The sequence below is a fragment of the Trichechus manatus genome, unplaced genomic scaffold (assembly GCF_000243295.1).
Source record: "Trichechus manatus latirostris isolate Lorelei unplaced genomic scaffold, TriManLat1.0 scaffold00004, whole genome shotgun sequence".
Lineage (NCBI taxonomy): Eukaryota > Metazoa > Chordata > Mammalia > Sirenia > Trichechidae > Trichechus > Trichechus manatus.
This window is the reverse complement of record NW_004443940.1, coordinates 26,316,570-26,336,326: the sequence shown is the minus strand read 5'-3', so window position 1 is coordinate 26,336,326 and position 19,757 is coordinate 26,316,570.

The following is a 19,757-nucleotide window of genomic DNA, read 5'->3' as shown; positions in this document are numbered from 1 at the left end:
AGGTTCTCCATTGCCCAAGCCAAAGAACCCTCATGACTCTCTTCTGGCCATGCAAGCCTTACAAAGTGGTCTACTATTTTCTGCTGTCTTTAACTCCTTTCTTTGAGACTGTCTTAGTTTCTTAGTGCTGTTGTAACAGAAATATCACAAGTGGTGGCTTTAACAAACTGAAATGTATCTTCTCACAGTTTAAGAGCCTAAAAGTTTGAATTCAGGGCACTGGTTCTAGAGGAAGTCTCTCTCTCTGTCTGCTTTGGGGGAAATCCCTGTCTCAGCTTCTCTAGCCCCACCATTCCTAGGTTCCTTGGCGAGCATCACGTGTCATATATCTTCCGCCATTTGCGCTTGCTTGTCTCTGTGCCTAATCTGCACAAGAATCCTGATTAAAAAGGGGGAAAATGCTGAACCAAATTTCAAATTCTCATGGAGTTCAGACTTTCTGGAGCCATGGAAGTTGGATGAACCCCTGAAACTGTTGCCCTGAGATAATCTTGAAACCTTAAACCAAAAATATCCCCTGAAGTCTTCTGAAAACAAAACAACAGTTTAGCTTAACCAGTAAAGAATGTCTGACTTGACCATTGTGCACTTTTGAGATCTATCTATCTGGGATTAATTTGATAACAGAAAGACTAGATAGGAAACTTAGGGGGCAGTGAGTTTCTGTTAATGGGGGAGGAACAACTCAGAAAAGAAGGGTGAGAATGGTTGCACAACTTGAAGAATGTAATCAATGTCACTGAGTTGTACGTGTAGAAATTGTTGAATTAGTGTATGCTCTGCGGTGTGTATTCTCAACAACAGCAACAAAAATAAAACAAATTATATAAAAAAAGTGATTAGATTTGAAATAACACCATACGCTGATATGATCTCATTAACATGACAAAGAAAACCCTATTTCCAAATGGGATTACATCCACAGGTGTAGAGGTTAGGGCTCTAACACATATTCTTGGGGGACACAATTCAATCCATAACAGGGACACATTCACCCCCTCACTGTGATTCTGTGGCACACACCCATGTCTCTCCTTTTCACACAACTCTGGTCCTGGGGCACTTTACAAGAGGCATACTTCCCAGGATAATATGTACAATATCGTAACTAGAGAAATTTTATCCTCTGTAGGGAAAACAATTCCATGGTTCCCTCGCCATATCCCAAGATCACAGTCTTATAATCGCTTCTCCAGAGTCATGGCTGGTCAGACTCAGCCATCTCCTATTGAATTGCTCTGTCTTGCTGTTTGACACATGTGAGTATGACACGCAAAATTTGATCTAAATGCTAGAGAATGTGGAACTGCAGAGACCGTGCCTGAACTAAATTAAAACATTTGCAGCTCTCCTTACTTCTTACACACATCTCATTTTCTTAAATGTGAATACACAAATTAATTTCTCACCCCAAGTAGTCGTGGAAATCCATCAGATAAATCTGTATTCCTTTGGGCTTTATAAAAAAGCAAGACAATTTAGCGTGACAATTTTGTACAATCCGGACACTACTAAATATAAAGACCCTTAGTACTTAGCACACTTCCCGCTTTGCTGATTATGTAAGGGAAAATTGGCCATTGGCCTTCTGTAGAGTGTATTTGCCCCCTTAATGAGTACCATTAAGCCATCAAAATACAAAAGCTGGAAATCTATTTTCCCACTTTGTTCAGATAATCCCAGTAACCCGTATCTTACATATTTAACTGGCTAAGAGCAAATAAGAACTTCTTCAAGTTCTGAGCTGACGGATTGATCTTCCAAAGTAGCCCTTTACATCTCAGGCCTCTGAGCCCTCTATGCTGTGTGATGGGTCAGACCTTATGAATAGTGCACAGACCCAGCGATAAAATCCAGCTGGCTTTTATTGGTTTCCACTTATAAAGTTGGCTTCCAGCCTACATCTGGCCTCAGGGTGAAGCTGCTTCGGCTCCCGTCACACCAGTAGATCCAAAATGAAATAATCTCCCAGTTGTGTTCATTACCTCTGCCCCTGGGGCTTTGACTGTTGTCAGATATGAAATATACAAACAAATCTCACTTCAGGTGTCTTATTTCCGAGGATTATTTTTAGTTGAAATAAACATCTCGTTCAAGTTTTTACATTCTAAGGCACTATTTTTATCTCCTGGTTAAGAGCTTGTCTGCTAACAAAAAGGTCAGCAGTTCGAATCCACCAGCCACTCCTTAGAAACCCTATGGGGCAGTTCTACTCTGTCCTGTGGGGTCGCTATGATCTGAAATCAACTCAGTGGCAATAGGTTTTTGGGTCACTCCTTTCTGTCTCTGATTTCCTTTGTCTGGATTCACTGCCACAGTAGCTTAACCAGTTGCCATCAAGATGACTCCAGCTCATGGCAACCCCGTGTGTATTGGAGTAGAACTGTGCTCCATAGGGTTTTTGGAAGTAGCTAGCCAGGACTTTTTTTGGAGGCACCTCTGGATGGACTTGACCCTCCAACCTTTTGGTTAGCAGCTGAGCACGTTAACTGTTTGTACCACCAAGGACTCCACCAAAGTAGCTTAAGTTCTTCCTATTTCACTTATTTCTCAGCCTGGAATAGGAAATGTTAAGTTTCATCTGGTTCCAAAGTGGATATTCAGGAGCAACATGTTTTCTCTTGCTCCACCCACATCCCTGGTAGCATCAGAGTCCACCCAGCAAACACAGTGCTTGGTTCACTGGCTTTGCTTCAGCTACCTTGAGGATAAATCAAACCAAACATCAAACAAATTGCCATCAAGTTAAACAGAATACAAAACATTACTAACAATGTACAAACACCAGAAGAAGAAGTAGATAACTGGGAGCTCCTAAAAATCAAACACTTATGCTCATCAAAAGACTTTGCCAGAAGAGTCAAAAGACAACCTACAGACTGGGGGAAAATTTTCACTATGACAAATCAGATCAGTGTCTAATCTTTAAAATCTACACGATACTGCAAAACCTCGACAACAAAAAGACAAATAACTTAATTAAAAAATGGGCAAAGGATATGAACAGGCACTTCACCAAAGAAGACATTCAGGCGGCTACCAGTTACATGAGGAAATGTATTAGCCATCAGAGAAATGCAAATCAAAACTACAGTGAGATACCATCTCACCCCAACAAGGCTAGCATTAATCCAAAAAACACAGAATAATAAGTGTTGGAGAGGTTGTGGAGAGACTGGAACACTTACATACTACTGGTGGGAATGTAAAATGGTACTACCACTTTGGAGATCGATTTGGTGCTTCCTTAAAAAGCTAGAAATGGAAATACCATACAATCCAGCAATCCCACTCCTTGGAATATATTCTAGAGAAATAAGAGCCATCACACGAATAGATATATGCACATCCATGTTCACTGCAGCACTGTTGACAATACCAAAAAGATGGAAATAACCTAGATGCCCGTCAATGGACAAATGAATAAACAGCTTATGGTATAGTCACACAATAGAATACTATGCAACAATCAAGAACAATGATGAATCTGTGAAAAATCTCATAACATGGATGAATCTGGAAGGCATTGTGCTGAGTAAAACCAGTCAGTCCCAAAAGGACAAACATTGTATGAGACCACTATTATAAGAACTCAAGAAAGGCTTAAACATAGAAGAAAACATTCTTTGGTGGTTACGAGGGAGAGGAGGGAGGGGTTATTCACTAACTAGATAGTAGATAAGGGTTACTTTAGGTGAAGGGAAGGACAACACACAATACAGGGGAAGTCAGCGCAGCTGGACTAAACCAAAAGCTAAGAAGTTTCCTGAATAGAGCCAAACACTTTGAGGGACAGAGTAGCAGGGGTGCGGGTCTGGGGACCATGGTTTCAGGGGACATCTAGGTCAATTGGCATAATAAAGTTTATTAAGAAAATGTTCTGCATCCCACTTTGGTGAGTGGCTTCTGGGGTCTTAAAAGCTAGCAAGTGGCCATCTGAGATACATCTATTTGTCCCAACCCACCTGGAGCAAAGGAGAATGAAGAACACCAAAGACACAAGGAAAATATTAGCGGAAGAGACAGAAAGGGCCACATAAATCAGAGACTCCGTCAGCCTCAGACCAGAAGAACTAGATGGTGCCTGGCTACCAGCAATGACCGCCCTGACAGGGAACACAACAGAGAGTCTCTGACGGAACAGGAGAAAGGTGAGGTGCAGAACTCAAATTTAGTAAAAAGACCAGACTTAATGGTCTGACTGAGACTGGAGGGACCCTGGAAGACATGGCCCCTGGACTCTTTGTTAGCCCAGAACTGAAACCATTCCCGAAGCCAACTCTTCAGACAAAGATTAGACTGGATTATGGAACATAAAATGATATTTGTGAAGACAGTGCTTCTTAGCTCAAGTAGATACATGAGACTAAATGGGCAACTCCTGTCCAGAGGCGAGATGAGAAGGCAGGAGGGTCAGGAGCTGGTTGAATGGACACAGGAAATCAGGGGTGGAAAGGAGGAGTGTGCTGTCACAGTATAGGGAGATCAACTAGGGTCACATAGCAATGTTTATATAAATTTTTGTCTAAGAAACTGACTGAAACTGTAAACTTTCATTTAAAGCACAACTAAAAAAAAAAAATTGCCATCAAGTTGATTCCAACTCATGGCGACCCATGTGTGGCAGAGTAGAATTGAGTTTCATAGGATTTTCAAGGCTGTTAATTTTTGGAAGCAGGTTGCCAGACCTTTCTTCTAAGGTGCCCTTGGGTGGATTTGAACCACTAACCTTTCGCACCACCGAGGGACTTATATCTTGGGGATACAGTGGCTTTCTATTTATATATTGATTTATTTCTTTTGCATATATTACTTCCTTTGACTCTTACAAATTCTGTGAATGGGAATTAATAAAAATTGTTACAGATATGGAAACTGAGCCTTGGGTTAAGTGGGATACAAGTAATTAATTAGTGGTACTGGGCTTGAGGCTAAGTATTTCAGGTTCTTCCCTCAATTCCTTGTAACCAACCATTTATTTCTGTGGCATGAATTCTGCTCTTTAAGACTTTTGTCCTTTAGCCACCCAAATGCTTTCCAAGTGGCACTCGATTGCACTTTGCGAGCCCAGTCACTCAGGGCTAAGAGTACGTGTTGACATACGCACACCCACGGTGATGCTGGCAGTGTGCACTGCACCTGCGCACAAGCTCGTTTTCTGCTCTGTCCCTGGCAGCAGGCAGCAGTTTCCATTCAGCTGTGGCATGCTCCTGTGTGCCCCGAGGGCCGAAACAGCAGCTGGGGCAGAGGGAGCCGCAGGCCAGCTGAGTCCACGCCACTGAATGTCGTTCTGCTGCCCACAGGGTAAACACCAAGCTCCTCAGCAAGGAAGCAAAGCCCTGCGCTAACCAGCCCGAGCCTCTTTCTCCATTTGTCCACCCCCTTCCCCAGTTTCCCGGTCCTTTGCACATACGCCATGCCCTTTGTACCTTTGTGGTGTTTTTGCATGTGTTGCCCTGTGCAGATTGCTATTTTCTCACAAATCTTCCTCCCTCTCCTGCTGTGGTCACTGGGGGTGAAGTGCACTCCCTGCTCACTGAGGTTGGGCCTGGCCCTAGGACTTGCTTTGGCCAAGGGGTTAGGGACAAAGGGACAGTATGCTGGTTGTGGGCCAAGGGCTTAGAGGCATCGTGTGTTTCTGCTGGCCCCTCTTGTGCTTCTTTCACCAGTCACCCTAACCCGGAGCCATGTGGAGAGCAGCTGCATCCAGTCCGCAGCCTGGCGCCAAGTCTGGACGAGCTCAGCAAAGCCACCCATTAACCCCTTGCCGTCAAATCTAACCCGACTCATAGCAACGCTGTAGGACCCAGTAGAACTGCCCCACGGGGTTTCCAAGGCTGTAATGTTTACGGAAGCATTCTGCCACATCTTTCTCCCACGGAGCGACTGGTAGGTTCAAACCCCGGACCTTTCAGTTAGCAGTCAAGCACTTAACCACTGCGCCACCAGGGCTCCTTAGCAAAGCCAGAGGAAGAAGAAATGAGTGAGTGCTAGCGTAAGCCACTGAGTTTGGGGGGTGTTAATTACTAGCCTTACTGCATATCAAATATTAATTACTTATTTGTTACACGCACCCAGCACACACACACTTAGAAAATTCGTTTCCCACCTGTAGAAAGCTCTACTCATTTTGCAAGACTCAATACCAGTGAAGAATTCTCTCCACCCCAGGGCCTTCTCACTGCACTCCCCGCCACCGACTCGCTGCTAGGAGCAGGTGTTGTTGTTGTTGGCTGCTGTCCAGTTGATGCCAACTCCTGCGTGTTGGAGAAGGGCTGTGCTCCACAGGGCTTTTAGTGGTTGGTTTTTCTAAAGTAGATCACCAGGTCTTTCTTCCGAGGTGCCTCTGGGTGGACTTGAAACTCCAGCCTTTTGGTTAGCAGCTGAATGTGTTCACTGTTGGACTACCCAGGGACCATTAGGAGCAGACTTTAAGCTAAAACAAAATTTGGAGCAGAATTTCATGGGTGGGGGCTGTATAATCAGTAACTGAACTTGTTTAAACGAAAGAGAAGGACGAGGTTTAGGAACTGCCAAGAAGCAGCTTCTCAAGAGGAAGGCGGCCAGTGGCCCTCTGCCCCAACATCGCCGGGGAGTGGCGTCAGAATGCTTGCATGGATGAATGTGCTGTTCACCGCAAGACTGTGATGACTCACTTGTTCCTCCAGGAGGGTGCCTGCTGTCCAAACTCCCACAACAGCCTTCTTCTGGCTTAAGGCACTCAAGGCTGTAGGCAGACAGAGACAGATAGCTGCCGTCAAGTCAACTCACGGCAGGCGACCTTACATACAACAAAAGGAAACGTTGTCAGGTCCCGCCTTATCTTCACGATCACTGGCAAGTGTGAGTCATCTCACCAAGGGTCTCCGTCACCCTCACTGGCCCTCTACTTCACCACACAGGATGTCCTTCTCCAGTGATTGGTTCCCCCAAAGCAAACAAGTCTGTCAATTTTCTTTTGCAATCCATACAGTTTTCATTGGCTAGTTTTTGGAAGTAGATCACCAGGCCTTTCTTCCTAATCTGCCTTACTCTGAAAGCTCTGCTGAAACATGTCCACCAGGGGTGACCCTGCTGGGATTTGAAATACTGCACAGAGCTTCCAGCATCACAGCAACGCACAAGCCTGACAGACTGACAAATGGGTGGTAGATACAAGGTTATAACAGTTAAAATTTAATAGAGACAGTAAGATAAATTGGAATGTCTCAGAGACAGACGTCAAGACACAGGCAGTTAATTGGCACCTTAGTATTAATCAGTTTACCAAATGTACTAGCGAAACACAGGGCCCCGGTGGAACAGGCAGAGGTGGGTAAACTTGGATGGGGCAGGAGCGGCTATACCCCGGGCTAGCTCCGAAAGAAAGGGATGGTACAACCAGACCCTGGCTTGGCAAACCTTTTCGTGGCCGTCAGACACAAACAAGCATTAGTTGGAACAGCGTTTCGGTTCCCCTACAAAACACACGCATCTATTCTCTAGTGTCACGCCGAAAACCCTCCTGCGTTTGTGAACATTGAGTTCTGGATAGCCATGTAGTGACGTAATTACAAATGGAGGCTTTCTGATTTCAGGGCCTGTCTAAAACCTTACTTTGCATTGAAAAAAATTTTTTCTTCCCTCCAAGAACACAGCGTCTCCTTTGATGGCACAATGGCCTGGGCTCCCGGGGGTTTCTACTACAGAATGCTGGCAGGCACCAGGGCCTTGGCTGGCCCCGGTACTCGGAGCATGTGGGCCATGTGCCTGGTGCTTGCAGCCAAGTTTTGGGCACTTGCCATCCTGCCTTCCTGACCCCCTTCCCGCTGCAGAATGCTTGAGGACTTGAAGACCATCCCAGGGGACTTGCTGGAACTTGCTTCCAACTAGTGTAGACAGAACCAGCTGCAGGGGCTCACGTGCCAGCGTTCTGTCACCGTTCAACCAGGATGGCACCCTCGAGGGCTGTAAGGCCAGCTTCAGAGGGCTCCCAATGCCCTTCAAATGCCCATAATGTCCAAGGCAAGCAAGTGAGCGGGTTGGTAGGGGTGATTCAGAAACCCTCCTAAAAGAATGGACTCCCAGAAAACATTATGTATGTCTGCAGAGAGAGGACAAGTGTGAATTTAGTAGCCAAGTGGACCTGGGTTTGAATCTCAATCCCACCAGATAACTAGCTGTGTTACTAGGGCAGGGGACTGGACCTCCCCAAGCTGTGACTTCACATGGAAATGGTGATAATAATTGTACCTGCCTCACTGGGTGTTGGGGATTAAATGAGATAAGGCTGGTGCAAGGCTTGGGGTGTTGTCAGTATTCAGTAATGCCACTTCTCATTATTTCTGCTCTGGGCAAGAAAGCATGGAGTTGGGGGGTGCAGCAGGGCTGGGGAGAGGGTTTGTGGGTAGGAGGGGTTGCAGCACTGATTGAATGTCTCCTTTATACAAGGCGCCACTCAAGCTTTATTCTTTCGTTCTCCAAACACACTTACAAGTTTGGTAAGTTCATCCCCAGGTCATACCTGAGAAAGTTGAAAACCTCAGGGAGATCACCAGCTGATTCACAAAGTCAAGCCTGGCCTGTCCTCTCCTCATCTGGGGCTTCCCCAGGAGATTCCAAAGGACCCCATTTCTCCCCATTTGGGCTCATTTTCCCACACTGCTGCACTTTTTCATGTATCCTCAAAGTGTGATTGAGTTGCTGTTGTCAGGGGCCTTTCGGCTGACTCTGACTCATGGTGACCCCATGTATCACAGAAGGAAATATTGCCCTGTCCTGCGCTAGCCTGAAAACAGTAGGTACACTTGAGCTCAAGTTGCAGCCACTGTGTCAATCCATCTTGTTGAGGCACTCCCTCTTTTTCGCTGACCCTCGGCTTTACCAAGCATGATGTCCTTCTCCAGGGACTGGTCCCTCCCGAAAACTTGTCCAAAGTAAGCGAGACAAAGTCTCGCCATCCTTGCTTCTAAGGAGCATTCTGGCTGTACTTCCTCCAAGACTGATTGGTTCATTCTTCTGGCGGTCCATGGTATAGTCAATATTTTCACCATCACCACAATTTGAATGCATCAATTCTTCTTTGGTCTTCCTTTCTCATTGCCCAACTTTCTCATGCTAAAAACCACCATTCGCTCTAAAGGATGAATTCCGAGCCCTCAGCTTAGACCGGGAGAGAGCTCCTTCTCCACTCTGGTGTGGCCTGCCTCTCCATCTCTCCCACAGCGCTCCTCATTGCGGGCTACACGTCCGATGCCTTTAACCCGTTGCTGATCCCCAGACATCCAGCTCTGTATCTCTATGTTTCCATGCCTGTGTCTTTAGCTGACAGCTACTAAACAACAACAAACGAACCAGTTGTTGTTGAGTCGATTTCAACTCATAGGGACCCCGTGTGTGTTAGAGTGAAATTGTGCTCCACAGGGTTTTCAATGACTGATTTTTCAGACGTGGATCTCCAGGCCTTTCTTCTGAGGCACCTCTGAGTGGACTTGAACTGCCAACCTTCGGTTCACAGCTGAGCGTGTTAACTGTGTGAACCACCCAGGGACTCCTTCTTTAATGCCCAGTTTAAGTTTAATATCCAAGGTGAAGCTTTGTCCCATTGCCACAGACAGGATCTGTTTCTTCTTCATCTGGGGTCCCTCAGTATTTTGTTCATTCTTATAACACACACTTCATGGTATGATCATCAGTGTGCATGTGTACACTGTGAGCTATTAAACACAATTCAGTTCAATCAACATTTATTGGACCCCTGCGAGGTACCAGGCACGAGAATAAGTCTAGGGGTCTAACAGTGCCATGCTCTGTGATAGCAGGGCCCATGAAGCCACTTGCTCACTGTGTGACCTTGAACAAGCTGTGTGACACTCTGTTTCCTTATCTGCACAATGGGGCTAAACATAGTCTCTGCCTAATAGCATTTCTATAAAGATTAAATGAGTTAATACAGGTAAAGTATAGAATAATGCTTGGCTCACAGTAAGAGCTCAATAGAGGTTGGCTGTTAATATTATGCTGTCAATAAATATTAAATGAATAAATGCAAATAGAATGAAAGAGGGGCCCAATTTTGCCTATTGTCAATCATAAGCCTTTGGTTTCTTTTCTTCTATGCCTATAAAACATGTTCTGCCCAAAACAGCTGTTCAAAATTTATTGAGTACAAAGTACGAATTAGTTTAAATAGAACAAAGTTATAAAGCTAAGCCACATGAAATTACTTACTGAAAGATTTCAAACATTCAAACCATATACCATCACTAAACTTTAGTTTGTCTTTAAATCAAATCTTTGTTTCTTATAATAAATAGCAGGTTTGATGCTGGTGCAAAATCAGAAAGCTCAGCCCCTTGAGTATACTTTGCGCTTGATCTAACCAAATTAGTTTCAGTTTTGATGAGGTCAGATTTTCAGTTATTTTTCAGTAATGTAGAAACACATTAGTATATAATGTATTTTATATCTTCTGGGTTTAAGCACTCTTAAGAGTCCTTAGTCATTGGATTAGGAGAAGAAGAGCCCAGAAGAACATTGATGTTTATCGAGCTCTGATCAGGTGTCAGACACTGAGCTTTAGACTTAAATTATCTCATGTAGGAGATAAGGCTAGATCCAAGAGGAAGAGTCTTTTTTAATTAAGAATGGTATTGTTAGCCATGTTGACTAAATGTAAGTATTTCACAAATCTGTAATGATAAATGGAGAAAAGATTGACCTGGTCAAGGATTTCATTTAACTTGGATCCACAATCAACACCTATGGAAGCAGCAGTCAGGAAATTAAATGATGTATTACATTGGGCAAATCTACTGCAAAAGACCTCTTTAAAGTGTTAAAAAGCAAAGGTGTCACTCTGAGGATTAAGGTGTGCCTGACTCACGCCATAATATTTTCAATTGCCTCATATGCATGTGAAAGCTGGACAATGGATAAGGAAGACCAAAGAAGAACTGATGCCTTTGAATTATGGTGTTGGTGAACTATACTGAATATAGAACGGACTGCCAGAAGAACGAGCAAGTCTGTCTTGGAAGAAGTACAGCCAGAGTGAGGATGGCAAGACTTCATCTCATGTACTTTGGACATGTTATCAGGAGGGACCAGTCCCTGGAGAAGGACACAGTGCTTGGTAAGGTAGAGGGTCAGCGAAAAGGAGGAAGATCCTAGAAGAGATGGATTGACACAATGGCTGCAACAATGGGCTCAGGCATAACAATGATTGTGAGGGTGGCACAGGACAGAGCAGTGTTTCATTCTATTGTACGTAGTATCACTATGAATTGGAACCAACTCGATGGCACCTAACAACAACAACAACACAAGATACTTATAGTCCCTATTCTCGTACCCATCCATTCATGTATCCATTCAAGCCACAAGCATTGTTGGGGGTATAATACACTACTGGGATCCTTCAGGGGATCAAGCTGGCTAAATTTAATCTCTATGCTCCAAGCAGTTTATACTCTGAGAGTTATGCTAAGTCAATGCCACAAATATTATAAAAGGCAATATATGATATATGAAATGAGATATTTCTTAATCGAAAAGTTTAGTCACAATTATACTTCTGAAATCTAGGGCTAAATTCTGCAATTTTTATGGTTCTATAACCTACATGAATATTTGTATCTGCTGAATCATTGTTTGCTGCTAGAACTAGAGAGGCCTATTTTATTATGGTAGGCATAGTCCATGTTTATTATATTAGTTGTTAGGAATCTCTTGATTATGCAGGTGGCTACGTGCTGGACTATTAACTGAAAGGTTGGCAGTTCAAACCCACCCAGAGGCGCCTTGGAAGCAAGGCTTGGCGATCTGCTTCCAAAAGGTCACAGCCTTGAAAACCCTGTGGAGTGCAGTTCGACTCTCAATCAATTGGATGGCAACTAACAACAACGTACTAGTTGTTGAAAAGAATTTCTCTTATATTTTAGTTTTTCAAGTTTTATAAAGAAAAAAATAAAATGAAGATAAGATAAATAACACAAAAGAAGGAGTAAGTCATCTTTTAGCTAAACAACAGATTGGCTCCTAAAATAAACAGTATCCCTAATGAGAAAAAAAAAAAAAAAAAGGAGTAAGAGCAGAAATTAATTCCTTATAATTGCTAAGAGTGGTTAGTTGTTGTCGTTAGCTGCGGTCAAGTCAGTTCCGCCTCATAGTGACCGTATGCACGACAGAACGAGCCACTGCCCTGTCCTGCGCCATCCTCACAATTGTTGCTGTGTTTGAGCCCATTGTTGCAGCCACTGTGTCAACCCATCTCATTGAGGGTCTTCCTCTTTTTCGCTGACCCTCTACATTACCAAGCATGATGTCCTTCTCCAGGGACTGATCCCTCCTGATAACACATCCAAAATATGTGAGACACAGCCTCACCATCCTTGCTTTCTAAGGAGCATTCTATTTATACTTCTTCCAAGACAGATTTGTTAGTTCCTTTGGCAGGCCATAGTATATTCAATATTCTTTGCTAACACCACAATTCAAAGGCATCAATTCTTCTTCGGTCTTCCTTATTCATTGTCCAGCTTTCGCATGCATATGAGGTGATTGAAAACACCATGGTTTGGGTCAGGCACACCTTAGTCTTCAAGGTGACATCTTTGCTTTCTAACACTTTAAAGGGATCTCTTGCCGTCTATTTGCCCAATGCAATGCCTTTTTTGATTTCTTGACTGCTGCTTCCATGGGAGTTGATTGTGGATCCAAGTAAAATGAAATCCTTGACAACCTCAATCTTTTCTCCATTTATCCTGGTGTTGCTAATTGGTCCAGCTGTGCGGATTTTGGCTTTCTTTATGTAATCCATACTGAAGGCTGTGGTCTTTGAGCTTCGTCAGTAAGTGCTTCAAGTCCTCTTCGCTTTCAGAGTGGTAGTCATATTTAAATAAAAAAGCAGCTGGAGAGCTATATATAGTTGAAGTTATATACATTTTTGAAATGATCAGCCAAAAGGTTGTATAATTGTATTAATTTTTTTTTTAAAACTGCTTAAGAAATTGTGTTTATTTTAAAGCAACCACAGGTGTTATTTAAACACACTTATTTCTTAGACAAAGAGCTATCAGCTAGTTGAATCTAAGGTATGCCTGACCCAAGCCATGGTATTTTCAATTGCCTTATATGAATGTGAAAGCTGAACAATGAAAAAGGAAAACTGAAGAATTGATGCATTCGAATTGTGTTGGTGAAGAATATTGAATATACCACGGACTGCCAGAAGAACGAACAAACCTGTCTTGGAGGAAGTATAGCAAGAACGCTTCTTAAAAAGTGAGGATGGCAAGGGTTTGTCTTGCTTTTGGACATGCATCAGGAGGGACCAATCTCTGGAGAGAGATTTCATGCTTAGTTAAGCGGAGGGTCAGCGAAAAAGAGGGGGACCCTCCATGAGATGGATTGATACAATGGCTGCAACAATGGGCTCAAACACAGCAACAATTGCGAGGGTGATGCAGGACTCAGCAACGTTTCGTTTTGTTGTACGTAAGGTCACTCTGAGTCGGAGCCAACTCTGTGGCTCCTAACAACTAGCAACAACAGTTCAAATCACACCCTTTAGATTTCTTGGTGTTCTCCCTTGCCAGGAAAAGGCTTAGGGTAACGTAATTTGCCATGTTCTTGTGTTCTCGTGTGGAGTCCCTCGGTGGCCCAAATGGTTGAGTGCTCAGATACTAACTGAAAGGTTAGCAGTTTGAATCCACCCAAAGGCGTCTCAGAAGAAAAGTCTGGTGATCTGCTTCCGAAAGGTCACGGCCTTGAAAACCCTATGGAGCAGTTTCACCTGGAATACGCGGGGTCGCCATGAATCAGAATCAACTGGAGAGCAAGTGGTATGTCCTTGTGTGAAAAGTTTCTACCCAAATTATATCAATCTGATGTAGATCAATTCATAAGAGACTGTGTATATAAAATGGGCAGCAGTTTATTTTGAAAAATAGGCTGTAAAGAAAGCCGAAGGAAAACCAACTCTGCCATCTGGTGTAAAAAACAGGTCATTGCAGCTTCTTTTTCTTCAAACCAAACCCACTGCCCTCAAGTCGATTCCAAACTCATAGCAACCCTGCAGGACAGAGTAGAACTGCCCCATAGGGTTTCCAAGGAGCAGCTGCTGGATTTGAACTGCCGACCTTTTGGTTAGCAGCCAAATGCTTAACCACTGTGCCACCAGGGTTTCTTTCTTCAAACAGCACAGATATAATCCAGTTATTCTTCATTAATCAGGACTCTTCATGACATGGTGACGTTCTGGGTGAGTCCCCCCTCCCCCCAACCCCAGGTAACTGAAGTCTGCTATAGCTTTTAAAAATTGTTGATGGAAATGTTTTAAAATACGTAACTCATTTCCTGCTTTATTAAATGTATGGTGAACCCAGTTACATCTTTTCTTGATGACTGAGAGTCATCTTTTGAGCATTCCTTACTGTACTGTCTCTGTAATACAGAGATAACATGGGGCGAAATGAGCATCTAAATGACCCCATGGATTGTATCTTTCTAGTTGGCAACATATAGAATTTGGACTGCTACTCTGTACCGTGTCACTGCCCAGCTATAGAAAATGGCCAAGCATCTGGAGCTGGGGTAGCCAGACACTTGGTTGCAGAAACCCAAAGTTAAGAAGCGGACATGGGTTTGATTGGAAACACGTGGCCTCCAGACGCAGAGGAAACCCCCAAAAGTAGAAAGTCATGTCAGCAGGGAACTCTCGTGGGACAGAAGAAAGGGCTGTTATGGACTGAACTGTGTCCCCCAAAATGTGTGTCAACTTGGCTAGGCCGTGATTCCCAGTATTGTGTGATTGTCCACCATTTTGTCATCTGATCTGATTTTCCTCTGTGTTGTAAATCTTACCTCTGTGATGTTAATGAGGCAGGATTAGGGGCAGGTATGTTAATGAGGCAAGACTCAATCTACAAGGTTAGATTTTGTCTAAAGTCATTCTCTTTTGAGATCTAAAAGAGAGAAGTGAACAGAGAAACATGGGGACCTCAAACCACCAAGAAACAAGATCCAGGAGGATAGCACGTCCTTTGGTCCTGGGGTCCCTGAGCTGACAATTTCCTTGACCGAGGAAGATTGATGACAAGGACCTTTCCCCAGAGCTGACAGAGAGAGACTTCCCTGGGGCTGACGCCCTGAATTTGGACTTCTAGCCTCTTAGACTGTAAGAGAATAAATTTCTCTTTGTTAAAGCCATCCACTTGTAGTATTTCTTTTATACCAGTACTAGATAACTAAGACAAGAGGCAAAAGACTAAAAATCAAGGGAAAGGTTGAAGTGAAACAGAAGAACTACAGCGTTGTACTAAGTACTACAGCTCAGAAGAAATTCTGAGTAGAGTTGCCTAGTTGCTTCATTCAACATCCACGCATACCAGAAAATATTTACTGAGCACCAACCTCATTGGAGGAGACCCCAAGTGTGATAGTTATCAACGTATGACCTCTCAGCTCCAAGTTCACCCTTCAGTTCTTGCTCTGCGGTAATACAATTCCTTCAAGCATTTCTCCTTTACAGTGACAGGATGTTCAGCTTTCTCAGTGGGGGGCTCTGGGGGGACATTACAGAAGGAAGGGGGTTCTCTTGCTGGTCCCAGTGGCTGCACCGATGGTTAGTGATGAGGGTGTGAGGACACCAGTGGTGCCTTGCCCCAGCCACATGCCCAGAATGCACAGTCCCTTGGTTACGTCACCTGACTTCCTCATCACCTTCTTGCAGCTCTCGACATGACACCATGAGCTCCAGGCCTCCTACCCACAGCAGCACCCCAACTTCCTCTGCATGCTCGAGTCTGCCTGACTGCAGCTTGCCTGCACCGCAGTTATTTCCTGTTTTCCCAGCAACTGTGGACCAGCTCTCATCTGAACAATCCAGTGAGTTTCACCATCCAGCGTACTTACTGCAGCCACACCTTTCCCACCAAGGTCTGCATCCCTGCCTCATGGAGAAGGCCCCCTTCTAAGCGTCTCCTTCCTTGGACACTCTTCTTCAGCTCTCTTTACGTCTTGTATTTACTTGTTTATCATAGCTTAATAAGTCTTTCAATTAAACTTCCCATATATGTTTAAATATGTCCAACCAAAAATAAACCAAACCTCTTGCTGTCGAGTTGATTCCAACTCATAGCGACCCTATAGGAAAGAGTAGAACTGCCCCGTAGGGTTTCCAAGGAACGGCTGGTGGATTCAAACTGCCGACCTTTTGGTTAGCAGCCGAGCTCTCAACCACTGAGCTATTTTTCACATGTGTCCATATATGTTTAAATCACTGTGTGGTTTCTGTCTCCTGATTGGACTCAGACTGATACACCCGGCTAGGGTTGTACACTGATTTTAAGATGAAAAAACTAACTATTGGGGAAATCAATAAAGCCACACAGCTTAAATACCGGTGGAAGACCAGGCCAGTCATTTCTGCAATCTTATCTTTCCCCTCAATGACTATCTCTCTTGGAAGAGACTATATTCCATACCTATCTGGGAATATACCATAAGCTAACCACCTGTAGAGTTCAATGTTCCTCAGTACTATCAGAGGATGTGACTATTACTCTTTAAGGTTTAGTATCCTTTTGATGGATTGATACAGTGGCTGCAACAATGGGCTCAAACACAGCAACAATTGTGAGGATGGCGCAGGACCAGGCAGCGTTTTGTTCTGTTGCACACAGAGTCGCTATAAATCGGAACCGACTCAACGGCACCTAACAACAACAACAATTCTTTTATATTTACTTGTATAATTCATTTGCATAATATGCGTCAAGGCCTCAAAAGCACGAGCTAGGAAAAAGTGTGTTGCAGACACGCGTTGCTGGGCAGCAAACACTTGATCTTCAAGCAGAGCTGAAAAGACAAAAGAGCCGGAAAACCCTCCAATTGCCCATTTATTCATTCCAAACACGTTTACTGAGTAACATTCCTCCACTCTCCCCCAAGTCAGTAGCAGATGAGACACTTCTGAGAAAGGAACAAGGTGCTCCTCACGCCTCCCGGAGCACTGTGACCACGTTCGTAGCTTTGTTCAGCACTTTGGGTTTGATGGGTGCTGAGCATCTAGGAGATAATTAAGCAGCCCTGGAGGAAGGAGTGATGATCCGCCATTTGTAGGAAGAGAAGCGGCTCAGTCATTAAAACCCTTGGGTGTCCATGTCTAGAGGAAACTTCCACGTCCCTCCTTAGCATCTCATGGAGCATGTGTGGAAGATAAGGGATCACGTATGCCCAACAGCAGAAGGCTCTGCAGTTGAATAACTCTCTGCAGAGAATCTCAAAACACTCAGTGCAACCTATCCTAAGGGACCCAGGATCACCGGCTGAGACTTCAGAGGCCCTGAGGGGAGGGGCTGTGAGCATCCCTGGGTGAGTCCAGAGATCCCAGTGAGATCCTTGTCAACAGAGTGAGGCAGGCAGCTAGTCAACACAGATAAATCCCTGAGCACCTGAGTGGGGCCTTGAGCCATGAAAATATGATGAAGTCTCTGCTCCTGGTACATGTTCACAACGGTTATGCCAAAGTGACTTTAAAGCTGTAGAGAAATTATACTTAATAAATTGTGCCAAAGCTTTAAACCAGAGGTCAGCAAACTGGCCCACAGGCTAAATCTTTTACTTTTTTTTTTTTTTTTTTTGGTTTTCACATTTTTAAAGGGTTGGAAAAAAACCAAAGGAAGTATATTTCATGACACATGAACGTTGTATGAAATTACAGTTTCAGCGTTCATACATGAAGTTTTATTGGAACACAGCTACGTTCAGCCCTTTATATATTGTCCATAGTGGCTCAGGGGTTAAAGCATTTAGCTGCTAACCGAAAGGTTAGTGGTTCGAATCTGCCAGCCACTCCATGGGAGAAAGATGTGGCAGTCTGCTTGTGTAAAGACGACAGCCGTGGAAACCCTATGGGGCAGTCCTACTCTCTCCCACACAGTCGCTGTGAGTCAGAATCGAGTCGATGGCAGTAGGGATGGTGGCTTTTGCACTACAATGGCAGAGGTGAGTAATTGTGACAGAGTCTGTATGGCCCACAAGGCCTAAGTTAATTACTATCTGGCCCTTTATAGAAAAAGTTTGCTGACCCCTCCTTTAAACCATCATGAAGCGCTTAGTCTTTCTAATGGGGTTATGATCAGTGTGCCATGTCATAGGTCCTTAGCATGATGGGAAAAAATATGCTGTTTCCTCAGCTCAGATTCTGACTTTTCTCTGCAGTCATTGTCCATGGAGACTAGAGCCATAACGAACCTCCAGCTGGCTGAATAGATTCATCCCTTGCAATTGAAAGAATGCATTTGATGTAGGGTATATATCCAGGATACAGAGGAACCTTAAAAGTCCTTGAAACTACCATGAAAAAAAATCTAGCTGGACAGAGCCAGGCCTTACCGTACACAGATAACGCCTGTGGAAGCCCCAGCACTTCGGCTTTCGGTTTCTTAGTGTCTCTTCTGTGTCTTAATCCCCAAGACCTTAGGGCCGCTTCTATCCTCTTGCTTGATACAGAATCTGTGGTGTGAACGCACAATGCCAAACCAAACCCATTGCCGCTGAGTCAATTTTGATTCATAGCGACCCTATAAGACAGAGTAGAACTGCCCCACCGGGTTTCCTATGCTGAAATCTTTACGAAAGCAGACTGTTGCATCTTTCTCCCAAGGAGCGACTCGTGGGTTTGAACCATCAACCTTTCGGTTAGCAGCCTAGCGCTTAACCACTGTACCACCAGAGCTTATTGAATACACAACAAAGGAAGGAATTGAATCCATTTACTAAAGATGCTTTAGTTTAAAAAATGACTTTTTAAAAATACCTAGGTAATTAGCGGAAAAATATTAGGTTAGTCCACTGATTTCTCTTGTTACATGTATACTGTTTATGCTCTGGGCAGATGTATTCTGATTGGAAACATTAACAGTCATAACAGCTTCATCATAGGAAATGAGTTTAATGTCAGTGCAAAGCTTGGCCTAATGATCTAATGACCGAGTTAATGGACCTCAACTTTTATGCAGATTATCAACCATCTAGCTGATCATTGATCCCTAGAAAATGCGGTGCCTTCTGGCATAATAATACTTTGTTATTTAGACTGAATGGATAAAATAACTCTTTGCCTTTCCTGTTTCTGTTTTAGGTGTTAACAACCCAATTTCACTCCCAGGCAATGGGTAAGTCTAGTTTGGATTACATCTTGTGCTTGTAAGTAGCCTTTGACCAGCAAGCTTGGGCATCATTTTACCTTGGCCCAAGTCCCACAGATGTCAAGTCGATTCCGACTGAGAGCAACCCTATAGGACAGAGTAGAACTGCCCCAGAGGGTTTCCAAGGCTGTAAATCTCTACAGAAGCAGACTGCCACATCTTTCCCCAGTGGAGCGCTTGGTGGATTTGAACCATCAACATTTTGGTTAGCAGCCGAGTGCTTAACCACTGTGCCACCAGGGCTCCTTTCTGGCCCAAGTAGCCTCACTTAATATTTGATTAATGAGTAAGTAAGGGAAGTCCCTGGGTGGCACAAATGGTTAAGCGCTGGACATCTAATAGAAAGGTTGGCAGTTCAAACCCACCAGTGGTGTCTCAAAACGAAGGCCTGGTGATCTGCTTCCAAAAGGTCACAGCCTTGAAAACTCTGTGCAGCAGTTCTACTCTGCACACATGGGGCTGCCATGAGTCAGAATCGACCTGACAGCGACTAACTGCAACCACAGAGTAAGTGGATCAATAAACCGATCCAGGTTTCAGGGCACTGGCTTCAGCTGGAAGGAG